The sequence below is a fragment of the Orcinus orca genome, chromosome 3 (assembly GCF_937001465.1).
Source record: "Orcinus orca chromosome 3, mOrcOrc1.1, whole genome shotgun sequence".
Taxonomy (NCBI): domain Eukaryota; kingdom Metazoa; phylum Chordata; class Mammalia; order Artiodactyla; family Delphinidae; genus Orcinus; species Orcinus orca.
The window spans coordinates 9,321,075-9,348,888 of NC_064561.1; the positions used below are offsets into that span (position 1 = coordinate 9,321,075).

Genomic DNA, 27,814 nt, shown 5'->3' on the forward strand with positions numbered 1-27,814 from the left:
TAACGAATAACATTTTTAATGAAAAATAATCACATTCAAAACAAAAACATGCCATAAAAAGAGAGGCATTGTTTTACATGTTTGCTTCCCATTAATGTTGACTGAACAGAAAGCAGCTGGATTCTCATATCTGATGCTGCATTCCACCTGTTGCAATAGCCAATCTCCCCTGGAAACTCCACCATACACCTGTGAGAGAATGAAAGTGAGAGAGGCAAAGGACATCTTAATATTATAAAAATAGTTCATGGGAATTCCCTGGCAGTCCACTGGTTAGGACTCCACACTTCCACTGCAGGGGGCATGGGTTTGATCCCTGGTCAGGGAACTAAGATCCCGCATGCCGTGGAGCACAGCCAAAAAAAAAAATAATTCAGCCTGATGGGCCCCCCTGGAAGGGTCTCAGTAACCCCCAAGTTTCTGGACCCCTTTGAGAACTGCTGTTCTCAGAACAAATGATATCTGGCCCATAGTAAGCGATTTTTTGCTATGGCCATTATTACCATTACATCAAAGAAGAAAGTTCCAAAAGGACTTGCTCCAGACCCCAAGCCTTGAGCTGAACTCGGCTAGAGGAGGCTGAGGGACTCCAAACGGCAGGACAGGCAGAGCGCCCCCTATAATAATGGCACCTAAGAAGAGACCAGTGGAATAAGAAACTAAAGAGGGTTTTAGCTTCCTAACCAGGCAGCTTGCCCAGTCACAACCCCCGCAGACTTCTAGACCAGCTGCCTGCCCGAGGCAAGGCTGGTCTCTGGCAAAGGTCCCCTTCCTGGGGTGCTGGGGCAATGCAGGAACAGGTAGATGCATGCAATTCCCTCAGGAGCCAGGGAAGCTGCAGCCACCTGTCCACCAGGGAATGAGACCCACTGCCCAAGCCCCCCACACCTCTGGACCCAAAGGGCAAGACTCTGGCTGAGTGCTGGGAGGCTGAACCCCAGGCGTCCACAGCCCACACATTTAGGCTGGAGCGAGTGTAAGTTGCCCAGGAGACACAAAGTGGGAGGATTAGAGGATAAAGAGGCAGAGTGGGGCTTAGGCTGTGGTCTCACATCCCTTTGGTCCCTGATCTGAGCTGCATCCTACGGAAGGCTGAAGAAGGGGCAAGGAAACAGAAACTCTGAGAGCAAGGCATGCCGTACAAATGCCCTGGGCAGCTCCCTTCATAGAGATCCAAAAAATCCAGACTCCATTTCAGATGTGTCCTTGGGGCTTCAAGGAATCACTGCCCCTTCCCTACAATCCACAGCCTCCAATTGCTACCTGAGCCTCAAGTCCTGTCTGTAAAATGGGGACCCACTACTGTGTCAAGGAGGCAAAACTTTTCCTCTACCTCCTTAGATTCAGTGACTAGGGTCTGTGAATTAAACCAACAAATGACAGATTCATGGAAGAAAAGGTACACACTTTTTATTAATATTTACATGCATGGAAGTTCACAGAAAAGTAGTGAAACTCAGAGAGCAATTAGACTCAGGGACTTATCTAACATTTTAACAAAGGAAAAAGGGTTTGGGGAGTCAGGGCTGGAGACGTATGGAGAGTTTCTGAGTTGGCAAAAGCATCCCCATGCCCAGAGAGTGGCACAGCCCAGCTCCATGGGGACAGAAGCTTCTGCTCTCAGGACCCTCCCAGGTCTTGCCCTGTAAACCTCTTCATCTGGCTGTTCATTTCTTTTTTTTTTTTTTTTTTTTGTTCATTTCTTTATGATAAACCAGTAAACATCAAAAATGCCCTCCTGAGTTCTTTGAGCCATGCTAGCAAATTAACGAACCTGAGAAGGGGGTCTTGGGAACCCCTGATTTAGAGCCAGTGGGTCAGAAGTACAGGTGGCCCGAGACTTGGGACTTGTGTCTGAAGTGAGGGTGCTCTGTGGGACTGAGCCCTTTAACTTGTGATGTTAGCTCCAGGAAAATAGTGGCAGAACTAAATGATTTGTTGGACATCCAGTTAGTGTCAGAGAATTAATTGGTTTAGCATGGGGGAAAAAACCCACACGTTCGATGTCAGGAAACATCCCAGTCCCATTCTGAGGTTCTAGGTGGACATGGATTCCAGAAGGATACTATTCAACCAGTGACAGTAATACAAGCAGTAAAGTAGATTTGGAAAACCTGAGATGGTGCTCGTGAATGAACAAAGTGTGGGACACAGCCAGACAAGGAAGCGTTTGGCCCCTGGCTCTGTCACCCATTGTGTGTCCTACAGGAGCTGACTTCACCCTGAGCCTGTGTCTCCTGTACACAATTACTGTGATCAGGAGTCACCCACTCCCTTGTCAATGCTGGCTGATGCTATAGATTGAACGTTTGTGTCCCCCCAAAGTTATCTGTTAAAACCTAATCTCCAATGTGATGGTATTAAAAGGTGGGGTTTTGGGAGGTGGTTAGGTCATGAGGGTGGAGCCCTCATGAATGGGATTAGTGCCCTTATAAAAGAGACCTCAGAGAGACCCCCATGCGAAGACACAGAGAGAAGAGAGCCATCTATGAACCAAGAAGTGGGTTCTCACTGGATCCAATTGATCTCGGACTCCTAGCCTCTGGAACTGCAAGAAGTAAATGAATGTTGTTTATAAGCCACGAGTCCATGATATTCTTAGCACCTGAACAGACTAAGCCAAACACCTGCTGAAGGCCTGGTGGGGATGCTGCAGAGGACGAGCAGAAGAGGGCTGCTGCCCCAATGTTCATTGCAGCACTATTTACAATAGCCAGCATACGGAAGCAACCTAAATGTCCATCAACGGAAGAATGGACAACGAAGGTGTGGTAGGTATATACAATGGAATATTGCTCAGCCATAAAAAAGAATGAAATAATGCCATTTGCAGCGACATGGATGGACCTAGAGATTGTCAGACTGAGTAAAGTAAGTCAGACAGAGAAAGACAAATATCATATGATATCACTTGTATGAGGAATCTAAAACAATGGTACAGGGACTTCCCTGGTGGCACACTGGTTAAGAATCTGCCTGCCAATGCAGGGGACACCGGTTCGAGCTCTGGTCCAGGAAGATCCCACATGCCACAGAGCAACTGAGCCCATATGCCACAACTACTGAACATGCGCTCCAGAGCCCACAAGGCACAACTACTGAGTCTGCGTGCTGCAACTACTGAAGCCTGCACGCTGCAACTAATGAAGCCTGGGTGCCTAGAGCCCGTGCTCCGCAGCAAGAGAAGCTACCGCAGTGAGAAGCCCGCGCACCGCAACGAAGAGTAGCCCCTGCTCGTCGCAAGTAGAGAAAGCCCACGCGCAGCAATGAAGACCCAATGCAGCCAAAAGTATAAATAAATAAAATTTTTTAATTGGTACAAATGAACCTCTTTACAAAACAGAAATTGAGTCACAGATGTAGAAAACAAACTTATGGGGCTTCCCTGGTGGCGCAGTCATTGAGAGTCCGCCTGCCGATGCAGGGGACATGTGTTCGTGCCCCGGTCCAGGAAGATCCCACATGCCGCGGAGCGGCTGGGCCCGTGAGCCATGGCCGCTGAGCCTGTGCGTCCGGAGCCTGTGCTCCGCAACGGGAGGGACCACAACAGTGAGAGGCCCGCGTACCGCAAAAAAAAAAAAAGGGGGGGGAGGTGGGCTGCTGGCTGGAGGAGAGTCTGTAGAGGGGATGGACACAGAACCAAAATCATCCCACCCCCGCCCTCGATCTGCCATGATAGCCCCATCTGCCAAAAATGCCACCCATTTTCCATGGGGTCTCCTGTCCCTGTTGAGAATGGAGGCCCGGGCCCTCCTGCAATCTCCCCATCAGGCCCACCACCTCGGGCCCTGCAAGCTGCCCAGAGCTCCCACCTTCCTCCCCACCTCCCAGACAATTCCCCACAGGCCCAGCTCCTCCCCACACCCTCCCCCTCATCCACCCTGCTCCAGCTCTTAAACAGGAGAAAGAATTCACCATCGAGGAAGTATCCTCCAAGACCCCATTTGCTCAGTAGAAAATGATCCAGAGACGTGCTCAGCCAGCTGTGGACCGTTTTGTTTATCTCTGAAGAGGGTGGGGAAGGCCCTCAATGGAGGGAGTGTAGACTTTGGTACTGTACTTAATTAATTCTACAAATACACACGATCACTTTTGTAATCAGGAAACAGTTTTTAAAGGCATCCAGACGCCTTCTCCTGCAAAAAGTGCTTTCTCTGATCTCCAGATCTCCCAGGTCAATCAAAGACTACATAATAATAATCAATCCACTGGACAACCAAATGAGGCTGTGTTCCCCCCAAAACCAAGGCCTGGGTCTTGTTCAAGGACATGTCCCCAGCTCCTGGTCCGTGGGAGCGCCCAGGGGGCGTTGGTTGAGCTGAGGTTGCACAGGCTGGACCAGTCAAGGTGCACCAGGCAGGCAGGCAGCGCCACCTAGAGGCCAGATGGGGAATGGCCGAGCGCGTGATCGCTGTAACTAGGAGTGGGGCGGGGGGGTGGGGGTGTCCGCGAACGCGGAAGTGGAGCCAGAAGAGAGCGTGAGAGCGCCCCTACTCCCTGCTCCAAGGTCAGAAAGAGGACCTGCGGGACATCACGCAAGTAAACGGCAGGGCGCTCTATTGAAAGGACTTTCTAACGACTACTCAGAACGGAGCAGATGGTTCAGGGGGACCCAGTATCCAAGCCAGCTAAAGCTGGCTGAAGCTGAAGACCCTGTGAGCCGCTAAGTTTCTGGCTCCACTTTTCGCAGGAAGAGCCCACTGGAGAGGGAAGCCAGAAGAGATGCTTCTGGGAGCGTTGTGAGAGGAGGGACTGGATAGGAGGAAATGAGGGAGGCACTTTCAGATAAAAGGTTGAGAGTCTAGAAATGTTCGATCCTTTGCCCAAGGTCACATGGGTGGAAAAGGGTAGACCTTGAACCCTCATCCACTTGGTTTCCCTCCAGTCAGCCCTGGACATGACATGCCCCTGCCGGTTGGAACCTAGTGACCTCTTGTCTCCTCCATGCTGTGCCCTCTTTTCTGGTTCTGCTGTCATCTCATCCTAAACCCACTCCCAGGTGACACCTCCCTGCCCACCAGGACTGCTGGGGGCATAAACCACCAAACCACCAAGCAACAGGAACAGTCTCCAGGTCTCTGAACTTCAGGTGTCAAAAGTTCAAAGTGGTTCAGAGTATTGCACCAACCTCAGTCCTCCATTCCTCTGGCCAGCCAGGGAGAGCAAGGTCATGCTGCCTCACTATCTGAAAAATACATCAAAAGTCCCCTGGTGGACAGGGATGGACAGTCACAGCTCCCTTCCCCCTCTCCTCAGCCCCCAGGACTATATCTCTTCCCTGCCCTGCTCCAGGTCAGCAGTGGTCCTGGGGGTTTTCACCCCCTGAGCAGAGAGTACAGGTGTGATTTGATCCCCCTGAAGGCACAGTGATCTAGACCAGCCATGTCCAACGGCAATTTAAAATGAGTCACACTTGGGTTTTCTAGTCACCACATTAAAGGAAGTAAAAATGGAACAAGTGAAGTTTTTTAGTTTTTTTAAAATTGCGGAGAGATTCGAGATTCACATAACATAAAATTAACACTTTCAAGTGGACAATTCTTCAGCATTTAGTACCTTCACAATGTTGTGCAACCACCACCTCTAGCTAATTTCAATATATTTTTATCACCCCAAGATAAAGTCCATCCCCATTAGCAGTCACTCTCCAGTCTCCCTTCCTCAGCCCCCGGCCACCACTAATCTACTTTCTGTCTCTGTGGATTTGCCTCTTCTGGGCATTTCACATAAATGGGATTACACAATCTGTGACCTTTCAATCTGGTTTCTTTCACTCCGCATAATGTTTTCAAGGTTCACCCATGTCATAACATGTGTCACAACTCCATTCCTTGTTTTTTTATTTATTATTATTTTTTTAATTTATTTATTTTTGGCTGCGTTGGGTCTTTGCTGCTGCGCACGGGCTTTCTCTACTTGTGGCGAGTGGGGGCTGCTCTTCATTGCGGTTCGTGGGCTTCTTATTGCGGTGGCTTCTCTTGTTGCAGAGCACAGGCTCTAGGCACGCGACCTCCAGTAGTTGTGGCACGTGGGCTTGGCAGTTGTGGCTCACGGTCTCTAGAGCGCAGGCTCAGTAGTTGTGGTACATGGGATAAGTTGCTCCACGGCATGTGGGATCTTTCCGGACCAGGGCTCGAACCCGTGCCCCCTTCATTGGCAGGCGATACTTAACCACTGTGCCACCAGGGAAGTCCTGGAAATTATTTTGAGTGATATGTTTATTTAATAATACAACATAGCCAAAATATAATCATTTCAACATGTAACCAATATGAATATTATTGTGATCTTTTACATTGTTTTTTCGTGCTGAGTTTTTGAAACCCAGCATGTGTTTTTCACTCAGAGCACATCTCCATTCAGATCAGCACCTTTTCAAGCACTCAATAGCCACGTGTGGCTCATGGCGACCATCCTGGACAGCACAGGTCTATCTCACGCTCCTGGCATCATTCTCCAGCTCTGTTGTGCCTGGCAGGGGAAGGGGGGGTCACCCCCACCGCTGCCCACTAGTGTCCAAGTGCAGGATCTCACTCATCTGTGGGCCTCAGCACTGGGGTAAGTAGGTGATATCTGCATAGTAGGGTTGGACAGACCATCCTCCAATCCCTTCTCTGCCACCTACACACATACACACACATGCTGCTATGGTCTGAATGTTTGTGCTCCCACAAAATTCATATGTTGAAGCCCTAACTATCAATGTGATGGTATTAGGAGGTGGGGCCTTTGGGGTGATCAGGTCATGAGGGTGGATGAAGCAACTGACAAAGGATTAATCTCCAAAATATATAAACAGCTCGTGCAGCTTAATATCAAAATAACAAACAGCCCAATCAAAAAATGGGCAGAAGACCTAAAAGACATTTCTCCAAAGAAGACATACAGATGGCCAACAAACACATGAAAAGATGCTCAACATCACTAATTATTAGAGAAATGCAAATCAAAAATGAGGTATCCCCTCACAACAGTCAGAATGGCCATCATCAAAAAATCTACAAACAATAAATGCTGGAGAGAGTGTGGAGAAAAGGGAACCCTCATGCATTGCTGGTAGGAATGTAAATTGATATAGCCACTATGGAAAACAGTATTTTTAAAAAACTAAAAATAGAACTACCATATGACCCAGCAATCCCGCTACTGGGCATACACCCAGAGAAAAGCATAATTCAAAAAGACACATGCACCCCAATGTTCATTGCAGCACTATTTACAATAGCCAGGACATGGAAGCAACAGAGGAATGGATAAAGAAGATGCAGTACATATATACAATGGAATATTACTCAGACATAAAAAGGAACAAAATTGGGTCATTTGTAGAGACATAGATGGACCTAGAGACTGTCATCAGAGTGAATTAAGTCAGAAAGAGAAAAACAAACATCATATACTAAGGCATATATGTGGAATCTGAAAAAATTGGTATAGATGATCTTATTTACAAAGCAGAAATATAGACACAGACATAGAGAACAAATGTATGGATACCAAGGGGGAAGGGGGGGTGGGATGAATTGGGAGATTGGGATTGACATATATACACTATTGATACTATGTATAAAATAGATAACTAATGAGAACCTACTGTATAGCACAGAGAACTCTACTCAATGCTCTGTGATGACCTAAATGAGAAGGAAATCCAAAAAAGAGGGGATATATGTATACGTATAGCTTCACTTTGCTGTACAGTATAAATTAACACAATATTGTAAAGCAACTATACTCCAATTTAAAAAGAAAATGTGATGGTATTAAGAGGTGGGGCCTTTGGGGTGATCAGCTCATGAGGGTGGAGCCCTCATGAGTGGTATTAGTGCCCTTATCAAAGGAAACCCAGAGCACTCACTTGCCCTTTCTGCCATGTGAGGACACAGCAAAATGACACCATCTGTGAACCACGAAGCCCTCACTGGACACCAGACCTGATGGCACCTTGGTCTTGGATGTTCCAGCCTCCAGAACTGTAAAGAATAAATGTCTGTTGTTTATAAGCCTTCTGGTCTATGGCATTTTGTTATAGCAACCCAGATGGACTAAGATACATCCCAACCCTGGACTCAGCCTTCTAATCAATAAAATAGGAGTAAGGTAAGGAGGACATGTGTGTGCAGGCCCCTCGGGGCTACCTGGCACTGTGTGTGCATGCAGTGCCAACCACAGTGGCACATGGTGATGCTATAAAAGCAAGAAAACGTAACAGTGCACTTCCAGAGGAAGAGGATGCCTTGGGAATCCTGCAGGAGTTACCTGGCTACAGAGGCCACTGCATAAGCCCAGGGAGCCATCACTGGTCCTCAGCTGCCTGTGGGTACCCCTAAGTCAGGGGTCATTCATTGGGCTTCTCACCTGGTGCACAGCTGGGGCAGGGATGGGGAGGGTGGCCTGAGCAAGGAGATGCCAGGTCAGTAGGGACCCTGCTGGGGCTGCTACAGGATTATTTCTTGAGGAGTTTGCTCCCAGCTTCTCAGGGTGGACCCGGCCAAGCCTTGGGGCCACACCAGCCCTCCTTCTGACTCATTCATCAGTGGAGGCAGAGAAAGCAGCCTTTAAATATAGCTCAGCACCATCTGAGACTCTGGGGCTGATGGAAGGAAGCCAGCAGCCGCCCCTGACCCAGCCAGCCGTCCTCCACGCTGGGCTCAGACACCCCCGCCTCTCTGCCTTCTCGCCCCTTCCCTTGCAGCCTCAAACAGCCTGCTGTCACGAGGCCCAGGCTCAGATGTTTAGGCTTTCTGTAAATGTGAGCTATAAAAAGAACCATGGGGCGGGTGGAAGGGTGGGAAATGGCCACCAGCTTGTTAAGAGATACCACCCCCATGCTGCCCCTAGCACAGCAAACATCCCCCCAACCACCGCCCCTAGAGATGAAGGCTCCTGCTTGCGTGCAGACACACTGTGACAAGCTGGCATTTAGAATCAGGGATAAGGAGGCCAGCCAGTTGGGGGAAAGCCAAGTCTGACTTTATAAAGGTCCCTCTCCTTGGCCGGAACTGGGTGCTGGAAATTGCAGATTGTGCAGATGCCTCCAGCTGAGGCAGGTCAAGCCCGCTCCAGGAGCGTACCTGGGTGGGGTGGGGGGGTGAGGGGACACATGGACACTGTGGGACACAGGCTGCCAGCCCTTAGCAGGGCTCCAGCCCCAGGCTGGCCTCCCCAGGCTCTGAATGTGCATGCAGGACAGCCACCCATGCAACAGCATCATTCATCTGTCCCTCAGCCTCACCTCAACCTGATCACGCTTCCAGCTTGCACTTGTGCCCAGTCGCCCAGCTCTCCACACCCACTGCTCCACACGGGCAGACCCTCCCTCCTCCATCAGGGTAACTGCAGCCCCCACCCAGCCAGCGCCCCCCTTTCCCTGGGCTCTCTGCTCATGCAGCCCACCTGCAGCCCAAGCTCCCCACACCATCCGGAGCTCGAGATGTCCACCTCCTGCCACAGCCTATCCCCCCCTCCCTTGCGGGGACTTTCTGCCAGTCCTTCAACTGTACATAGGGCACCGGTTAGGTGCCAGGCGCAGGTCAGGAGCTGAGAATGCACGGTGGAGAGTAAGATGGGCACTGTCACATCCTCACGGACTCCCAGTCAGATGGAGGAGGCAAAGGGCACATTGACAAAACTACATCGACAAACCAAAAAGAAAAAGCAGGGAAATAATGAATGACAACTGGGATGTGTGCTGTGAAGGAACAGCCCAGAGCACTGCAGAGAGGCTGACCTTCCTCAGAAGGGGAAGGGAAAATATACACATGGCCTGAAGGACAAGGGTCTAGTGGGAGAAGGGGGAGGGGTGGGGACATTCCATGCAGGGAAAGAAGTTCTGAGTAGGAGCAAATTGAGAAGACCAAGGTCCCATGTACATCCTCCTTGGGACTACTTGGTCTTTATTCTGAGAACAGAAGAGAGCCTCTGAAGGCTCAGGAGAGCTGGCGTGCTCAGACTTCCATTTGTAAAAACTCACTGACTTAGAGACAGAAAGAACGGTGGTTACCAGGTGCTGGCGTGAGGGGAGTGAGGAGTTATTGTTTAATGGGGACAGAGTTTGGTTTGGGGTTTTTTTTGGGTTTTTTTGTGTGTGTGTGCTATGCGGGCCTCTCACTGTTGTGGCCTCTCCCGTTGTGGAGCACAGGCTCCGGACACGCAGGCTCAGCGGCCATGGCTCACGGGCGCAGCCGCTCCGCGGCATGTGGGATCTTCCCGGACCGGGGCAAGAACCCGTGTCCCCTGCATCGGCAGGCGGAGTCTCAACCACTGTGCCACCAGGGAAGCCCTGGTTTGGGTTTTTTTGTTTGTTTGTTGTTGTTTGTTGGTTGGTTGGTTGGGGTTTTTTGTTTGTTTGGCAGCATTTCACGGCTTGCAGGATCTTAGTTCCCCAACCAGGGATTGAACCCGTGCCCCTTGCAGTGGAAGCATGGAGTCTTAACCACTGGACCACCAGGGAATTCCCAGGGACAGAGTTTCAGTTTGGAATGATGAAAAAGTTCCAGAGATGGATGGCGGTGATGGTTGGGTGACAATATGTAAATGTATGTAAAACCACTAAACTTTAACTTAAAAACGGTTAAAATGGTAAATCTTATGTATATTTTACCACAATTTTAAAAAGTTTAAAAAATTATCAAAATGGTAAAATTTATGTTAGGTGTATTTATGTCATGGGTTAAGGTGAAAACAACCCACATGTCCATCAGCAAATGAATGGATAAACAAATTGTGGTATATCCATACAATCGAGTGTTCATTCAGAAAATGATCAAAGTTTTGATACATACTACAACGTGGATGAATCTCAAAAACAAACTAACTGGAAGACACTAGACACAAAAGACTACATAGTGTATGATTCCATTGATATGAAGTGTCCAGAAGAGGGAAATGCATAGAAACAGAAAACAACGATTGGTGGTTGCCATGGGCTAGGGGAGGTGGAATGGGTATGGCGGCTAATGGGTACAGTGTTTCTTGAGGTGATGGAAATGTTCTGGAGATGGATGGTGGTGATAATTGCACAACATTGTGAACGTCCTAAATGCCAGGGAATTGTACACTTTAAAATGGTTTGGGGAATTCCCTGGCGGTCAGGTGGTTAGGACTCCACGCTTTCACTGTGGAGGGCTCGGGTTCAATCCCTGGTGGAGGAAAAATAATATCCCTAGTCGAGGGAACTAAGATCCTGCAAGCTGCGCAGCATGGCCAAAAAATAAAAATATAAATAGATAAATAAATAATAAAATGCTTTGGAATCCCCTGACAGGCCAGTGGTTAGGACTTGGTACTTTCACTGCTGGGGGCCTGAGTTCAATATCTGGTCAGGGAATTAAGATCTTGCAATGGCTTCCCTGGTGGCGCAGTGGTTGAGAGTCCGCCTGCCGATGCAGGGGACACGGGTTCGTGCCCCGGTCCGGGAAGATCCCACATTCCGCGGAGCAGCTGAGCCCGTGAGCCTTGGCCTCTGAGCCTGCGCGGCCGGAGCCTGTGCTCCGCAACGGGAGGGGTCACAACAGTAAGGCCCGCGTACCGCAAAAAAAAAAAAAAAAAGATCTTGCAAGCCACGTGGCGCAAGCCAAAAAGAAAAAAAAAGTGTATTTTATGTTATTTATTTTGCCTCAATTAAAAAAAAAAAAAAAAGGAAAGGAAAGGAAAGTTCACTGGCTACGCTGAGAAAAGAGATGATTGGGGCAGGGAGACCAGGGAAGGGAGGTGGGGCACATCTCGGAACCCAAGGCAATGACAGATGATGGCACCAGGGCGGGGCAGGGAAAAACAGAGGGAAGGGAGAAACACGGAGACAGGAGATGGGACCCTGTGACTGGTTAGATGGCGGGTGGTTAATGGGATGGTTCTATCCCATCCATCAGCCCAGGGTGAGGCCATTACTTGAGACAGGTCTGGCCTTCCTGTCTTTGCTCCTGCTGTGCCCCCACCAGCCTGCCCATCTCAGTGCTCAATCCCACTCCACCTTGAAGGCTCAAGTGTCCCCTCCCCCCCGGGGGGAATCCTCATCGTCCCCTCCCCAGTGTTAATCATCAGAGTCTTCTGCGTGTCCTCACTCCCCTCCAACTCCAACTCCCACCCACCTCTTTGCTGTGCCAACCAGGAAACATCCCAGGAAGCCCCGAGTCAGCATCAGGTAACATTCAGGTCTTAGGCTCCTCAGAGCAGGGGTCTGCAAACATCTGGAAAGGGCCAGACAGGAAATATTTTCTGCTCTGAGGGCCAGGCAGTCTCTGTTGCAATGACTCAACTCTGCCTCGTAGTGTAAAAGCAGCCCCAGATAGTAGGTAAATGAATGAGCACAGCTGTGTGTCAATAAAACTTTATTTATGAACTCTGACTTTAATTGAAATATATTTGCCATATAACACTGTGTAAATTTAAGGTGTCCAACACTTGACACATTTATATATTGTAACTGATTTAGATATTATAATATGATTGCCATTGTATCCATAATTAGCACCTCTATGATGTTACATCATTATTTCTTTTTAGTGGTGGGAATAATTAAATTGCTAGTCTCTTAGCAAGTCTGATGATTATAATACAAGACTGTTGTCTATATTTACTCTTCTGTGCATCTGTGGAACTCTAGGACTTATTTACTACTCATTGCAAGTTTATGCCCTTCAACAACATCTGTTCTATCCCCCCAATCCCTTGGACATTAAAATTTGAATTGCAGATAATTTTCAAGTCGTGAAAATTTTTTCCAGCCATTTATAAATGAAAAGGCCTGGGGACTTCCCTGGCGGTCCAGTGGTTAAGACTCCATGCTTCCACTGCAGGGGGCATGGGCTCAATCCCTGGTCAGGGAAGTAAGATATTGCATGCCGTGAGGCATGGTCAAAAATGAAGGAAGGAAGGAAGGAAGGAAGGAAGGAAGGAAGGAAGGGAGGGAGGGAGGGAGGGAGGAAGGAAAAGAGACAAAAAGAAAGAAAGAAAGAAAGAAAGAAAGAAAGAAAGAAAGAAAGAAAGAAAAAGAAAGAAAGAAAAAGAAATAAGAAAGAAAGAAAGAGAAAGGAAGGAAGGAAGGAAGAGGGAGGGAGGGAGGAAGGAAGGAAAAGAAAAGGCCATTCTTAACTCACAGGCTGTACAGAAACAGACAGCAGACTGCATTTAGCCACCATGCTGTGGATGGTTCTAGCACAATCTCTTGCCCCACATCTGTCGCTTCTAATAGTGTATATCAGGGAGTCTTGGTTATCTTTATAAGGGCACTAATCCTATTCATGAGGGACCCACCCTCATGACCTAATTCCCTTCCAAAGGCCCCACCTCCTAATACCATCACCTTGGGGGGTAGGATTTCAACATACACATTGGGGGTGGGGGGAGACACAAACAGTCAGACCACAGTAGTGAGTATGCAGGTTTTCAAAAATTATTATAGGGGTAATATAAAACTGCACTGTTTAAGCAAAAGGTCACATGGTACAGAGCCCTGCTACCTGCTCTCTCTCATGCTGCACCTATGGCTTCCTGGGGAGGTCCCTACCATCAGTTAAGGGAAAGAAAATTCAGGCCTGGTTTACAGATGGTTCTGCATGATCTGCAGACACCCCCTGAAACTGAACAGCTGCAGCACTATAGCCCCTCTCTGGGACACCCCTGAAGGACAGTAGTGAAGGGGATCCCAGTGGGCAGAACTGTGAGCAGGGCACCAGGTTTTGTTGTTCATTTTACCTGGAAGGAGAAATGGCCAGATGTGTGATCTTATGCTGATTCGGAGGCTGGAGCCAGTGGTTTGGCTGGAGGATCAGGGACTTGAAAAGAAGATGATTGGAAAATTCATGATGAAGAAGTCTGGGGAAGAGATCTGCAAACAGGCTTCTCTGAATGGGCAATAAGTGTGAGGTATCCCATGTCAATGCTCACTGCTATGTTCTGATTGTTTGTGTCCCCCCCCAAACAAATTCATATGTTCAAATCCTACCCCCCAAGGTGATGGTATTAGAAGGTGGGGTCTTTGGAAGGGAATTAGATCATGAGGGTGGGTCCCTCCTGAATGAGATTCAGTGTCCTTATAAAGAGACCCCGGAGAGCTCCCTGGTCCCTTCTGCCATGTGAGGACACAGCAAGAAGATGCCATCTATGAACCAGGAAGTTAGCTCTCACCAGACACCACATCTGCCAGCACCTTGATCTTGGACTTCCAGCCTTCAAAACTGTGAGAAATAAATACCTGTTGCTTATAAGCCACCCAGTCTATGGTATGTCTGTTATAGAAGCCTGAACAGACTAAGACATTCACTGAAGGGTGGCCTTAGCAGAAGAGGATTTTAATAATCAAATGGATAGGAGTCTGTGGATAACAACTGGCCTCCTTCCCCAGCCACCCCTGTGTTGACCCAATGGGCTCATGAACAATGTGGCCACCCAGTGCCTTCCTGCCTGGGTGACCACTGTTAGCCATCTGGTCTATATTGGGACTCTGTTCTCACCACCATCCTGAGAGTTCACTGTTCCTGAGCCCCTCCAATGGGCAGGCACAAAGCAGCCACCCTTCCCACAGACCGGAGGCCACATCCACTTGTGCAGACTTGGCTGGGAGGCGCAAAGCCTTGAGGACTGGTAGGAGAAGGGGATTGATACTGGGCAGTCTCTTTCCTTCACTCCTGGACGGCACTGCCTCCCACCCCACACCCTTGTAAGTCCTTTTATTTAAAGACAAAGCAGAAGCATGCAATACTTACCTTTGGTGACTTGCTTGTTTTTTTTTTTAAGTTGAGGTAAAATTCACAGAACATAAAATTAACTAGGAACCACTTCCTTTCTTTCTTTCCTTCTTTCCTTCTTTATTTCTTTTTTTTTTTTTTTGACTTCCAGAGAATTCCCAACCAGTAACCATCATTCTAAACTGTACAGGGACTTCCTTGGTGGCGCAGTGGTTAAGAATCCGCCTGCCAATGCAGGGGACACAGGTGTGATCCCTGGTCCAGAAAGATCCCCCATGCCACGGAGCAACTAAGCCCGGGCGCCACAACTACTGAGTCTGCGCTCTAGGGCCTGTGCTCCGCAACAAGATAAGTCACCACAATGAGAAGCCCGCACACCGCAGTGAAGAGTAGCCCCAGCTCGCTGCAACTAGAGAAAGCCCACACGCAGCAATGAAGACCCAACGCAGCCAAAAATAAATAAATTTTTTTTAAAAAGTAATAAACTCTACGATTTGGTGGCATTTAGTACATTCACATTTTTTTGAAGTATAGTTGATTTACAATGTTGTGTTAATTTCTGCTGTACAGCAAAGTGATTCAGTTATATATATATATATATATATACACACATTCTTTTTCATATTCTTTTCCATTACGGTTTACCACAGGATATTGCATATAGTTCCCTGTGCTATATAGTAGGACCTTGTTGTTTATCCATTTTATATATAATAGTTTGCATCTGCTAATCCCAAACTCCCAATCCATCCCTCCTCCACACCCCCATCCCCCTTGGCAACCACAAGTCTGTTCTCTGTGTCTGTCTGTTTCTGTTTTGTAGATACGGTCATTTGTGTCATATTTTAGATTCCATATATAAGTAATATTATACGGTATTTGTCTTTCTCTGTCTGACTTACTTCACTTAGTATGATAATCTCTAGGTCCATCCATGTTGCTGCAAATGGCATTATTTCATTCTTTTTTTATGGCTGAGTAATATTCCATTGTATATATGTACCACATCTTCTTTGTTCATTCATCTGTGGATGGACATTTAGGTTGTTTCCATGTCTTGGCTATCGTGAATAGTGCTGCTATCAACACTGGGGTCCATGTACATTCACAATGTTTTGCAACCATCTTATCCAGTTCCATAATATTTTCATCACCCCACAAGGAGACCTCATGTACATTATGCAGTCACTCCTTATCCCCTCTTCCCAGCTCCTGGCAACCACTCATCTACTTTCTGTCTCTGGATTTGCCTATTCCATAAATTTCATATAAAACAAAGTCATACGATACGTGACCTTTTCTTTCACTGAGCTTAATGTTTCTGAGGTTCGTCCATGTTGTAGCATGTATCAGTGCTTCATTCTTTTTAAGGCTGAATAAAATATTCCATCATATGGATGGACCACTTTTTGTTCATCCCTTCATCCATTGATGGACAATTGTTTCCACCTTTTGGCGATGGTAAACAGTGCTGCTATGAACATGTGTGTAAAAGGATTTGTATGAATGTTTTCAATTATTTGGGGGATGACGACTTGCTTTTTTACTTAACGATACAGCAAAGACATCCCAGTGGCGGGCCAATTCTGCACCCAGTCTTTGATGGTTTGCAGGATGAGCTCATTAGAGGTGTGTGGAATGAAGCAATGAATCAATATTTAGATGAAACTTTCCTGGGAGCACTGCAGTTTTTGTTAACAGAGAAGTTGACTGGCTAGGGTGATGGCCTTAAATGCAGCAGCTGGGATGGGATGGTGGTCAGGTGAGCCCAGAAAAATGGAGAGGAATGTAGGCTCCTCCTTCCTGAACTCTAGGGACCCAAGTGGTTTTCTGGAAAGGTCTCAACCTTCAAAGTCCAGCTTTAACGAACAGAAGGAACAGGGTGCTGGGGTTCCCCCGAGACAGCTGCCCAGAAGGTGAGGCCAGCCTGTAGGGTAGAGGCAACATCCCCCCACAACGTGCCCTAGGTCATGTGTGTCCACCATCCTGCAAGGCCCACTCCCTGCCTGGCCCACACTACAAATGCCAGGGTGGGAGTAACCCAGGAGAAAGGGGCAGAGGAAGCAGACAGGGCAGGATGAGCCCTTTGACAAGCTTATGTGGAAAGGGTCAGGGAGAAATGTACAGGACTCAGTGAACGAGAATTCCTCTTGCTCTGCATCCTCACCAGCATTCCATGCTGTCAGCGTTCCCAGTTTTGGCCATTCTAATACATGTGTAGTGGTATCTTACTGTTGTTTTACATTGTGGAGTTTTAAGAGGGTTTTTCTGTTTTGGTTTTGGTTTTGTGTTGTTTCGTTCTGGTTTTGTATGTTTTGGATATCAGTCACTTATCAAATGCTTGTTTTGCAAACATTTTCTCCTAATCTGTAGCTGGTCTTTTTTCTCTTAACACTGCCTTTCCCCCAGCATTAATTTTAATAAAGTCCAAGTTATTATCCAAAAAAAAAAAAAAAGGAAATGTATAGGAGTCTGGCACTGACTTGCATCTGGCCGTCAGCACAGAGTGGCTATAAGCAGGGTGGCAGGTGACAGCTGGGGACAGCTTCCCTCTTCTCTTCCCCCCTCCACATCAAGCACCTTCCAAATCCCCAAGTTAAACTGCCCTGAGACACTGCCCTGACCCCTGGGACACCAGGTCACTTCATCATGGCCACAGTCAGAAGCCAGAAATCCCCTAAGCACTCCCGGGGCCGTCGGCTGCCCAGGAGGAACAGGTTGGCAGAGATCAGATGAGGGGGTCTTTGCAGCAACACACACAGACCTCCCTTCCAGGCCTGGGATGGGAAGAACATTCAACTGTGCCACTGACCATCTTTCTAAATTGGCCACCACTCCGCTCTCCCCCCAGCACTCTCTCCTTCTCTTGTAACCCCATTGTATTTTCTTTTTTCTGAGCTTACCAGTGCACTTGAGTATCAAATATTGCCTGTCTCCCCGACCCTGATGGAAAGGCCCCCACCTGTACAATCCAGATACCAGCAAGCAAGAGGCAGGTCAGGAAATATGTCCGGGTTGGGAGGGGGGTGGGTCTCTGTCACAACTCCACTCTATCCCTTATCGTGAAACCGCACAACTCAGACTGGGACTCGAACCCAATCGCACCTCAGATGAGACTCGAACTCAGCCAAAACTCAGACTGGGACTTGAACCCACAGGCTGACACTCAAACCCACTGTCTTTTTTTTTTTTTTTTTTTGGCGGTACACGGGCCTCTCACTGCTGTGGCCTCTCCCGCTGCGGAGCACAGGCTCCGGACGCGCAGGCTCAGCGGCCATGGCTCACGGGCCCAGCCGCTCCGCGGCATGTGGGATCTTCCCGGACTGGGGCACGAACCCGTGTCCCCTGCATCGGCAGGCGGACTCTCAACCACTGCGCCACCGGGGAAGCGCCCCACTGTCTTTTAATTGAAATAGCACACCTGGTCTCAGGACTTACTCTTTACATCTCATCGCAGAAGGAGTTCAGCAAGAGGCAAAGTGACAGGTAAGATTTATTGAGAGAGATACACAACCCATAGACAGAATGGGGTCTGTTTCGAAAGGTGAGAGCAGCCCAAACTATAGGGTGGTTAGTTTTTATGGACCGCTCCCCAGCACACACACTCTCTCATCCTGGCCTAAATACATTGCAACCTCAGACATTCCATGCCCCACGCTCATTTCTGTCTTCCTGCTGTAGCGCGGTGCCGAGAAAAAAAAAAAATCCCACTGGTGGGGGGCGGGGAAGGGGGATGGCAGTGTCACGCAGGGAGAGTAAAATGCAGAGCCCTCAAGGGTCCTGGTCTTAACGGGGATGCTGGGAAGGTTGAGGATGAGGGGGACACCCCACCCTGCATTGTTTCTCTCCTGGGCTCTGCAGCTCTGTGAGTCACTATCCTGGCAGTTGCTGGCCTGGAGCCAGGGCTGGGTGGGATGTAAGGGTGGCAGGCAGGCAGGTGGGGGAGACCTACTTTAGCCTCTGGTTTTTCCTCCACACCCACAAGGGCCCTTGTGTCTCAGAGCACACACCCGGGCACCCGCCCAGTAAATCCGGAGGCCAGGTCGTGGCTCCCCATACCCTCTGGCTCCTGGGTTGCCTCTGCCACTATCACCCACCCCTGGGAACCAGGAAGGAAGAAAAGGGCTGCCTGTCTCCACCTGCCAGGGCCTGGGGAACCTGCACGCCTCCCACCAGGAAAAGGGGACATGGCCTAGAATGACAGCCCCACTGACCCCTCCCTAAGATGCCAGAACCTACCAATCACCTCCATCCCCAGAACTCCATGCCTGTTTTGGGGAAAAGACACACACACACACACACACACACACACACACACACACACACACACATTTTTCAGGCGGGCACCTATGTGGAGAGTCAGGGCAGTCAAAGGCAGGTGGTGAGGCTGCCCCACACCCCACACCAAATTAAAGCCACATCTGGGGACATTATTTGTTGCCATGACTGTAGGAAGAGGCGCTCTGATACCTAGTGTAAGTAGATAGGGTAGGGGGTCCCCAAAGAAAGAGAACCAGACATGGCTTTCTTGACATAAGTGAAGCCATTTCTGGCCTAAGCCACTTTGTGATCTAAGCCTGGCCACCACGCTTGCCCTTGAACGGGTCTCAGTAATCAGTGACCTTAAGGGAAGCGAGGGAATGCGGGAACACAGGAAAAGTAGTCAAGAAACAATATTTCAGCAATAAAATAGAGATCTAGCTCCTCCTGAAGGGATATACATAACAATCTGATACAGGTCTTTGAGTTCTGCAGAAACTAAGGCCCCAACCCAGGTGGAGGATAGAATGATGTTGTTGACCCTTCTGACTTCAATCAAGTAAAGCTTGGACTCCATCTACCTCTGCCCCAATTCTATGTTGAATTCTCTTCTGCTCAAGCCCCTTCCTAAATATACACGTACCCTTACTTAAAACTTCCCCAGTTTTGCTGTTCAGACAGACACTGCTTTAGGAAAGATCTCTGGTATTCTCCTTACCTGCTGCAAATAATAAATCCTTCCTTCTCCCAATCTTTACCTTGACACCCTCCTAGAGGTGATCCCAGTTTTCAGGTAACACTAGTGGATGGAGGCCAGGACTGCAGCTCAACATCCTGAGATGCACAAGGCAGAGCTCCCACCCCCAACAGAGAACGATCCAGCCCCAAATGTCAAGAGTCAAGAAACTGGCACTGGGCTTCCCTGGTGGCGCAGTGGTTGAGAGTCCGCCTGCCGATGCAGGGGACACGGGTTCGTGCCCCGGTCTGGGAAGATCCCACATGCCGCAGAGCGGCTGGGCCCGTGAGCCATGGCCGCTGAGCCTGCGCATCCGGAGCCTGTGCTCCGCAGCGGGAGAGGCCACAACAGTGAGAGGCCCGCGTACCGGCGGGGGGGGGGGGGGGGGCAAGAAACTGGCACTTTTTCGCTGTAAAGACTATATAGAGCAGGCAAGCTATCCAGCCCCCCTGGGCCTCAGTTTCAACAATGTGAAATGAGGATAAGGTAATAAATCTTTGCGGTGAGGACTCCATAGGTAAAGTGCCTCACTAGGAAGCAACAGCTGCTATGATGATTGTCATTCTTAAGACCTTAGGCTCCAAGGCTCCCACAGACCCCAGTTCAAATCCGAAATTCAGACAAGTGCTATCACTGCCTGTCTCAGAGTCATGGGGGGAGACTACTGGGGCACACAGCCTCGGTGTGGTGGGGGGGATTTAGGGGTACAGAGTAAACTCTCACAGAGCTCAGAAGTGCCTGAGCCTGGAAGGGGCATTAGGGAACATAAGACCATCTGGCTTCTGGGTACCACAGATGCCATGGCAACGGGACAGGACGGGCTCTGTTGCGATATGAATTAGAGAAGGTTTGGGGGAAGAATCATGCTGGCCTTGAGCACAGAGCAGGGAGCATGCCTGAGACCTGGCCCATCTGGTGGGTGGCTGGCAGGACGATGGTTCTGAGGATCCTTCCCTAGCTTTCTAGAACATATAGGGTAGCTGCAAGGAGGGAGATTCACCAAGAGCAGGGACAGGTACACTAGGGTAATCCAGGACAATCAGAGGGAACCTGGGCCATTCAGAGGGTGGGCAGAGAATTTCCCAGAGCCGAGAAGACCCAGCCTGCCTGCCCACTCGCCCAGTCTGACCAGAAACCCAGGTCCAAGCTTGGGACATGTGGCCCTGGGGGTGCACCCTGGTTCCAGCCTCCAGGGACAGAGCTGGCTTTAGTCACAGTGGAATCACTGGGAGATTGGGCAACAAGTATGCACCGCCCACAGATGTCCAGAAAGTCGTGAGAAAAAGGGACAAGCCTGGGGATAAGGGAGGGGGGTCACGGGAGACAGAAGGACGCCCAGGCTGCAGAGACAGACACATTAGTGCCCGCTGACTGCAGTCCCCAGAGGCCCTCTCTTGCACATTCCCTCCTCCGTAGCCTCATCTCCGCAGCAGCAGCAGCCAGAGACACAAAGCCAGGAGAGGGGAAGCCCCCCTTCCTAAAAGGAAGGTTCTGGAGATCCTGGGGTAAGCCCCTTCTCACAGCCTCAGTTTCTCCCTCAGAGGGAATTCCCTGGCAGGCCAGTGGTTAGGACTCCGTGCTTCCACTGCAGGGGGCACGGGTTCGATCCCTGGTCGGGGAACTAGGATCCAGCAAGCCCCAGGGCATGGAAAAAAAAAAAAAGGAACTGGTTTCATACCCACCCCTCTCAGAAGGTAATGCCTTGTCCCAAACAACAGGAGAGTACTTTGAAAATCCGAGTATCTGTTTACAAGACAATATCCCTGGGTAGCCAGAAGCCAGCAGGGGACTACCTGGGGGTAGAAGCTGCAGACTTGAACCACCACTCCAGGCACACGGCCCGACGGGGAGGAGCTCCACCCCCGCCCCATGCTGAGCCTCCAAGCCGCAGCCGGCAGGGCCCCAGCAGTAATTGCAGGCTTGCTTTGGCCTTCCTGGTGGCTCCAAGCCAGGACAAGTTTCATTCCGGAAGGGCGGGCCACAGCAGGGGAGCGGAGTGGCGGTGGAGGCGGGGTGGGGGGGGCGGTACTCAGGTGGAGGCTGGTTGGCAGTGGGCTGGCCTGGGGCCCATGGGCTGAGGCCCAGACTCCTGCGGCCTCTAACACACCCCTAACATGGCAGGTGGCCTCTGATGGCCCTCCCGGCCTTCCCTCGCCCCACCCCCGGGTCTAAAGGGTGAAGCAGTGAGCCATTTCTTGTTCCAGACACCTGCAAGGGGGCCCAGCAGCAGCCTTTCTAGTCTAGCAGTGTGGGCGGTTTGGATTTGCTCACCCAAAACAAAAAGCAACAAAAACTAAAACCCAAACCCAACTTTGTCCTCATCAAGCCCCTGGGCTGAGCACGCACAGATTGGCCTCTGGGGATGTTTTCACCAGAAGAAACAGAAGAAAAGACAGTACAGAATCACCCAGCAAGTGGGTCTGCAAATGCTGAAGGAGGAAGCTGGTGGGCGAAGCTAGTGGGTGGCTAGCCCAGGATGCACGAGAGAAAAGGACGCCCGGTGGTGGCCAGAGGACCTGGACCATGGATCTCACCACCCTGAGCTCTCTTTCCTTATCTATGATAAGGTGCTGGGTATACACAAGCAAAAGTCCACTGGTCTGGAGAAAGATCGCTACCCACCCACCCCATCCTCTGCCCCCAAATCCAGGAGAGAAAGAAAAACAATGGGCTTTGTTTTAGTAGACACGTTTTCTCTGTGCCTCAACTCCCTCATCCGTAAAATGGTGCTAGTGAAAGTGCCTACTTTAATTCTGACCCAGGCTTGGGCAGGGGTTAACTAAGTGAATATGCAGAATGAGCCCAGCAAAGCACCTGGCGGGCAGTAACTATAAATACACACTGTCTCTTCTAAGAACAGGGCATGTGATCTGGTCTCTAACCGGCAGCCCCTGGGGTTGAATGCTGAGTCTTCAGGGGCCCTTCAGAGGCTCACAGAATCTTCTGAGGGTGCTTCTCAGGTTAGCTCTGTAAACACCCAGGACTTTGCATGAAGCCTCAACTAACACAGCGGCTAATTCCCCAACATGTCTTTCCAGGGCTCCAAGGAAGAGCAGAGCATTTCCAAGACTCCCCGCTCAGCTCACCCTGGCCCCCTAGGACCACCCTGTGCTCTGGTCAATCCCTTGGGAGAACTTCCCAAACTGAGGGAAACTGAGGCCCAGACTACCAAGGGAATGGCTCGGGGGAGCGCAACCTCCAGTTCGCCCGGCAGGGCAGTTAGAACAACCGTGCTTGGCAAACATAGCTGTACTTTGGACTCACCTGGGACACCTGAGTCCCCTGCCCGGCCCAGCCCAGCCCAGCCCCAGATATCCCGGGATTTCTAGCCATGCCCCGTCCCCTGATGGTACAACCCTCAGCAACAGAGGGGAAAAGAAACAGGCCCTGTGACTCCATTGAGGAGGACAAGGTCTGCATTCATCTCACCATTTCCAGGTACTTTCACAAACAAGTCGTGGAACAAGAGAAAAAGCTGTGCATTTGCTGGTTTTGTCATTCCCCTCGCCTTGCTCCCCCCTCTGCAGCTGGGCCCCGAGTGAAGAGTTAACAGGAAGTGCCTGGCGTCCTGCAGCCACAGAAGCCCATTGTTCTCCAGCTGGCCCCCTCCCCCTCGTCCAGGAAGACCCTCCAGGGAGCTCCTTCAAAAGGGCCGGGCCGGTGTCGCCATACTGCAGGCCAGCCAGTCAGGAGAGCCAGCACAGGAAAAGGAAACCCGCCGGGCGCGGGCTGGGGCACAGCTGTCACCGCAGAGTCTCGGGGGGTTTCCGAGGAAGGGGGGCTCAGCCTCATCCGCCCCTGGCGGGGGGATGGTGCAGCCCTCCCCCACAGTCCCCATCTGGAAGCCGGAAGGCTTTGATCTCAATTCTTTAAGTACAACTTAAGCTTCTGCCTCCCTCCACCCATTTGCCCCCCACCCCTCCCACCCCCAGCATCTCTGGGTTAGAAAGTTTCACACCGCACCCCTCCTCCTTCTGATTTCAGATCTCTCTTGCAGGCACTAACCGCCGGCTTTTTCTGATTAGCAGACTCGGATTGCGGGGGGCTGGGCAGTGGGCGCTGTGCTTTGGCGGGGTGGCCTGGATTTGGGGGGCCAAAGGAGGCAGAGAGCTGCGAGCAATTCCCTGGGAGACCCTGGGGGGCAAGCAGGGTGAGGGTGAGCAGCTGGCAACCAGATGTGAGTGGACAGGTTGAGGGGGAAATTAATTGGTGCCAGTGGGGGTGGGCGGAGAAGGCAGGACCCCAGGGGGCCCCCGGGTAGCTACCTAGGTACAGGAGGGAGGGTGGCGAGACTGAACGCTGAGATAACTTCTTAAGTGAGAGTCAACAATGTGCTGGGGAGGGGGCGCTGATCTGAAGCCGATTGGGCCAGGAGGCTGGAAGGCAGCGAGAACTAAAAGGGCAGGGAGGGGCGGCGAGGTAGGGACTCAGGGGAATTTCTGCTAAGAGGGGCTGCAAGAAAGAGGCAGGCAGGAAGCTGGCCTTGGAGAGGGTTCGGGCCTGGACATAAGGTGGAGGGCCTTAGGCCCTAGGCTCAGCTCTCCTGGACACAAATTTGGGGTGACCTTAGCTCCCCGGACACAGGTGGGCAAAACACCCCTCTAGGCTGAGCCTCAGAAAACAGATATGAAATACCCTAGTGAGAGCAGTCCCGGACACAGGTGGGGAAGGTCTGGGCTCCCCCGAACACAGGTGTGCGGATCTGAGCTCCACTACACACTGCTGTGGAGGTTCTGGGTTCCCCTAGACACCGGTGTGGGGTTCTGGGCTCCCCTAAACATACATGGGGGGAGGGTTTCAGTAGCCCCCACGCCAAGGGCGGGTAGCGTGAGCCTCAAACTCTGGCAACCCCCATTTCCCTTCAGCTTTTCTATGCCATTTACCTGATTCCGAGCCGACGCCCAGCCCCAGGAACCCCCTGCTCGACCTCTGCCTTCCTGCTCGGCGCCTAAACCCCGCCCCGCACCTAAACCCCGCCCCTACAACCGCAGGGCGCCCTGGGGCGGGAGGGGGAGGCAAGCGCCGAAGGTCTGGGCGGAATCCGGAAGGGACCAGTTTGGGGGCGAGGGGGCGGAGCCGGGGTCACAGACCAACACCTGGAGCTCTAGGAAGTACTTAGCTCGGTGCAGCGCGCGGGGGCGGGGCCCAGAAAGGAGTGCAAAGCGGGTAAATTTGCATATCCCGCCCCCGTCTGTGATTGACACCCAGATAACCCCGCCCCGCGCCCTGGCTACGTTACCCACCCAGAGAGCCCAGCCTCGGACTTAAATTTCCCAGCCTAAATCAAGTCCCCGCCCCGCGCCACTAGCAATCTGGACGAGGCCTGCGTTTTACCGCCGCGGGCGGGTGGACGTCTCTCAGGTTCCTGGAACCGGGTAAGCCGGTCTGGGAGCCGCTTCTGGGCTGGTCTCGACCTGTGGACCGGCCCTTTCGCAGCTCAGCGGAGTCCGAACTGGGGCATCTGTTCCTTGGGTCCCACACAGTGGAGGAGGCGGGGGTGGGGGTGGGCGTGGTGAGCGAATATCTGGATGGTGGGGGGGCGGGAACACCACTAGACCTGTCCCGTATTTGCTCTCCTGCAGGACAATCCTCTCTGGACCTCGGTTTCCCAGTCTGTGAAAAGTGGACATTAAAAGGACGGACCTCAAAGGAAAGTAGCAAATGCATTATTCACTCACAAAAAACACTTAGTAAGCATCTACTAGATTCATCTCTGCCCTGATGGAGGCCACAAGCTAGAAGAGGAGACAGACCCAGAAAGAAATGTAACATTGCAGTTGTGATAAATACTACTGCTACCACCACTACCACTACCACTACTATTACTACTACAAAGTAGTTCCTGATCAGAACAGCAATAAATATAGGGATCTTAGGCTAAAACGGAGGGCAGAAAGGTAAGTTCCCTGATGATTTGCCCTTGAGCTAAGCTGACTTAACTAGGTAAATAGGGAAGAGAAAAGACTCTTAGCAGATAATAGCATATACAAAGGCCCTGTGGCTGGAAAGAGTGTGGAAATATAAGGAACAAAAAGCAGATCAGTGTGGCCAGAGAATGATGCAAGATTAGCCAGAGATGGGCTGGGCACAGATGAAGCAGTCTTTCAGACAGTCGTAGGGGTTTTGTCCCTCTTCCAGAAGCAGAATTTCCCTAACTCTGGGACAGTGGGCAAAGTGATTCAATGTTATTTAAATAATGTAACGAATCCCTCAGAGTCTCTCCCTTTTCAGCTAGTCTAAGGATTGTCTTTGGCAATAATGTGTCTTTAACCTTTCTAATCTTCCTTTGTAACAAAGGAAGCTGTCTGGAACCTAACATTGGCTACTGTTTCAGCAGGGTCTTACGACAGTGTTTCATTTTCATTGTAACTTTTATACACTGTTACCTTCTGAGTATGGTGAGTGATTGACAAGTGGGTTAAGTTTAAAATATATATTACTTAAATAATAGTACTGTTGTTAAGCAGATATGACAAAAATCCTGACCCTCGACTGTCTGAAGTTTGGGAAATTCAATTCTAAGAGCCATGGGAAGCCACTGATTAATGAGATAATAAATATTAAGCATTTAGCACCTGCTTACCCCAGCCAACCTCATTCACTTACTCAGGACTGGGCTGGGCATTCATGGAATTGACATTTATATGGGGCCATGGATGCTAAATAGAACTTAAATATATCCTTTCAGGAGGTGAGCAGTGCTCTAAAGAAGGCTGAACAGGGTAAAGGGGTAGGTAGCAGAGTGGGGTGCTATTTTAGATCAGGTAGCCAAAGAAGGCCTCCCCAGGGAGGTGACATTTCAGCAGAAAGTGAGGATGGACTTGTGGATGTCTGGGAGAAGAGCATTGCAGGCAGAAGGAACAGCAGGCGCAAAGGTCCTGGGGTTGGAACACACCTGTCCTGTTCTCCAAGCAAAAAGGAGGCCAGTGTAGATGAAGCAGAGGAAAGCTGGGATAGTGAAATGATCCCGTTTGCATTTTTATAAGATCAGTGCAGCTGCTGCATAGAATAGACTGTGGGCGTCAAGGGCAGGGAGGAAGCCACTGCCCTCACCCAGGTGAGAGGTGAAGGCAGCTCACAGCAAGGTGGGAGCCATGAGGATGGGGAAAAGCTTGGAGTGGGATGGATAGTCAAGTTGACAGCACCTGCGACTGGACGGGGTATGAAGGAAGGAGAAAAGGGAAGTCAAGGAAGATTCCTCCTCCGGTGAAAGGCTGGCAGGAAGCAGCAAGAATCCTCTTTAGGTCCTGCTAGGTTTGGAATACCTTAGAGCCTCAAGGGGAGACAGAGAGAGAGGACTTGGCCAGACAAGTCTGGAGGTTGGGGGGAGGTCCAGGATGGAGAGCAAAATTTGGGAGTCAGCATAGAGGTAGCAGTTAGGGCCTTAAGACTGAATAAGCCTACCTAAGGGTGAGTATAGACAGAGATGGACCCAGGGCCTGAGGCAGGAACCACAGGTGAGGTGGGAGTGTGAGTGTGGGGGCCTGAAAGCAGGAAGAATCAGCCCTGTCAAATCATTAGCATTAGACCAGACTCAAGCTGGGAGGGGAGCTCTCGTTCACACTGAGCTACTGGATGAGGAACCATTCTTCCAGCTCTCTGGGCTTAGCACAGTGTCTGTACACACTTTCCCATACATATACATGTACTTGTATTGCTGTATGTGCTTTTATTATTTTTTTCAAAACAAACAACTTTTTTTAAATTGAAGTATAGTTGATTTACCATGTTGTGTTTGTTTCAGGTGTACAGCAAAGTGATTCAGAGATATATATAGACATAGATAGATGCACCTTTTTTTTTTTAAGTCTTTATTGAATTTGTTACAATATTTCTTCTGTTTTATGGGGGGTTTTTTGGCCCTGAGGCATGTGGGATCTTAGCTCCCCAACCAGGGATCGAACCCACATCCCCTGAATTGGAAGACGAAGTCTTAACCACTGGACCGCCAGGGAAGTCCCTAGATATATATTCTTTTTCAAATTCTTTTCCATTATAGGTTATTACAAGATATGAATATAGTTTCCTGTGCCATACAGTAGGTCCTTGCTGTTTATTTTATATATAGTAGTGAATATCTGCTGTATGTGCTTTTTTATAAATTTATTTATTTTTGGCTGTGTTGGTTCTT

The 27,814-nt window shown here is 50.1% G+C and overlaps 2 long non-coding RNA genes across 5 annotated transcripts; one reads left to right on the forward strand and one right to left on the reverse strand.

Moving 5' to 3' along the window:
* On the reverse strand, window positions 1–24,631 carry LOC117195722 (uncharacterized). Of its 4 annotated transcripts, none has more exons than XR_007476659.1 (4): window positions 24,567–24,631; window positions 12,090–13,775; window positions 7,859–7,973; window positions 5,859–6,193 (listed from the first exon to the last, which is right to left on the reverse strand). It is a non-coding gene; the product is annotated as an uncharacterized LOC117195722 (long non-coding RNA). The 4 variants fall into 4 exon arrangements; XR_007476657.1 differs by lacking the exon at window positions 24,567–24,631 and having other exon boundaries at window positions 12,090–12,188; window positions 13,696–23,619; XR_007476656.1 differs by lacking the exons at window positions 5,859–6,193; window positions 24,567–24,631 and adding an exon at window positions 1–189 and having other exon boundaries at window positions 12,090–23,621.
* Window positions 24,440–27,796, forward strand: LOC125964064 (uncharacterized). Its single transcript, XR_007476661.1, has 2 exons — window positions 24,440–25,058; window positions 25,266–27,796. It is a non-coding gene; the product is annotated as an uncharacterized LOC125964064 (long non-coding RNA).
* The last annotated feature ends 18 nt before the right edge of the window (window positions 27,797–27,814 follow it).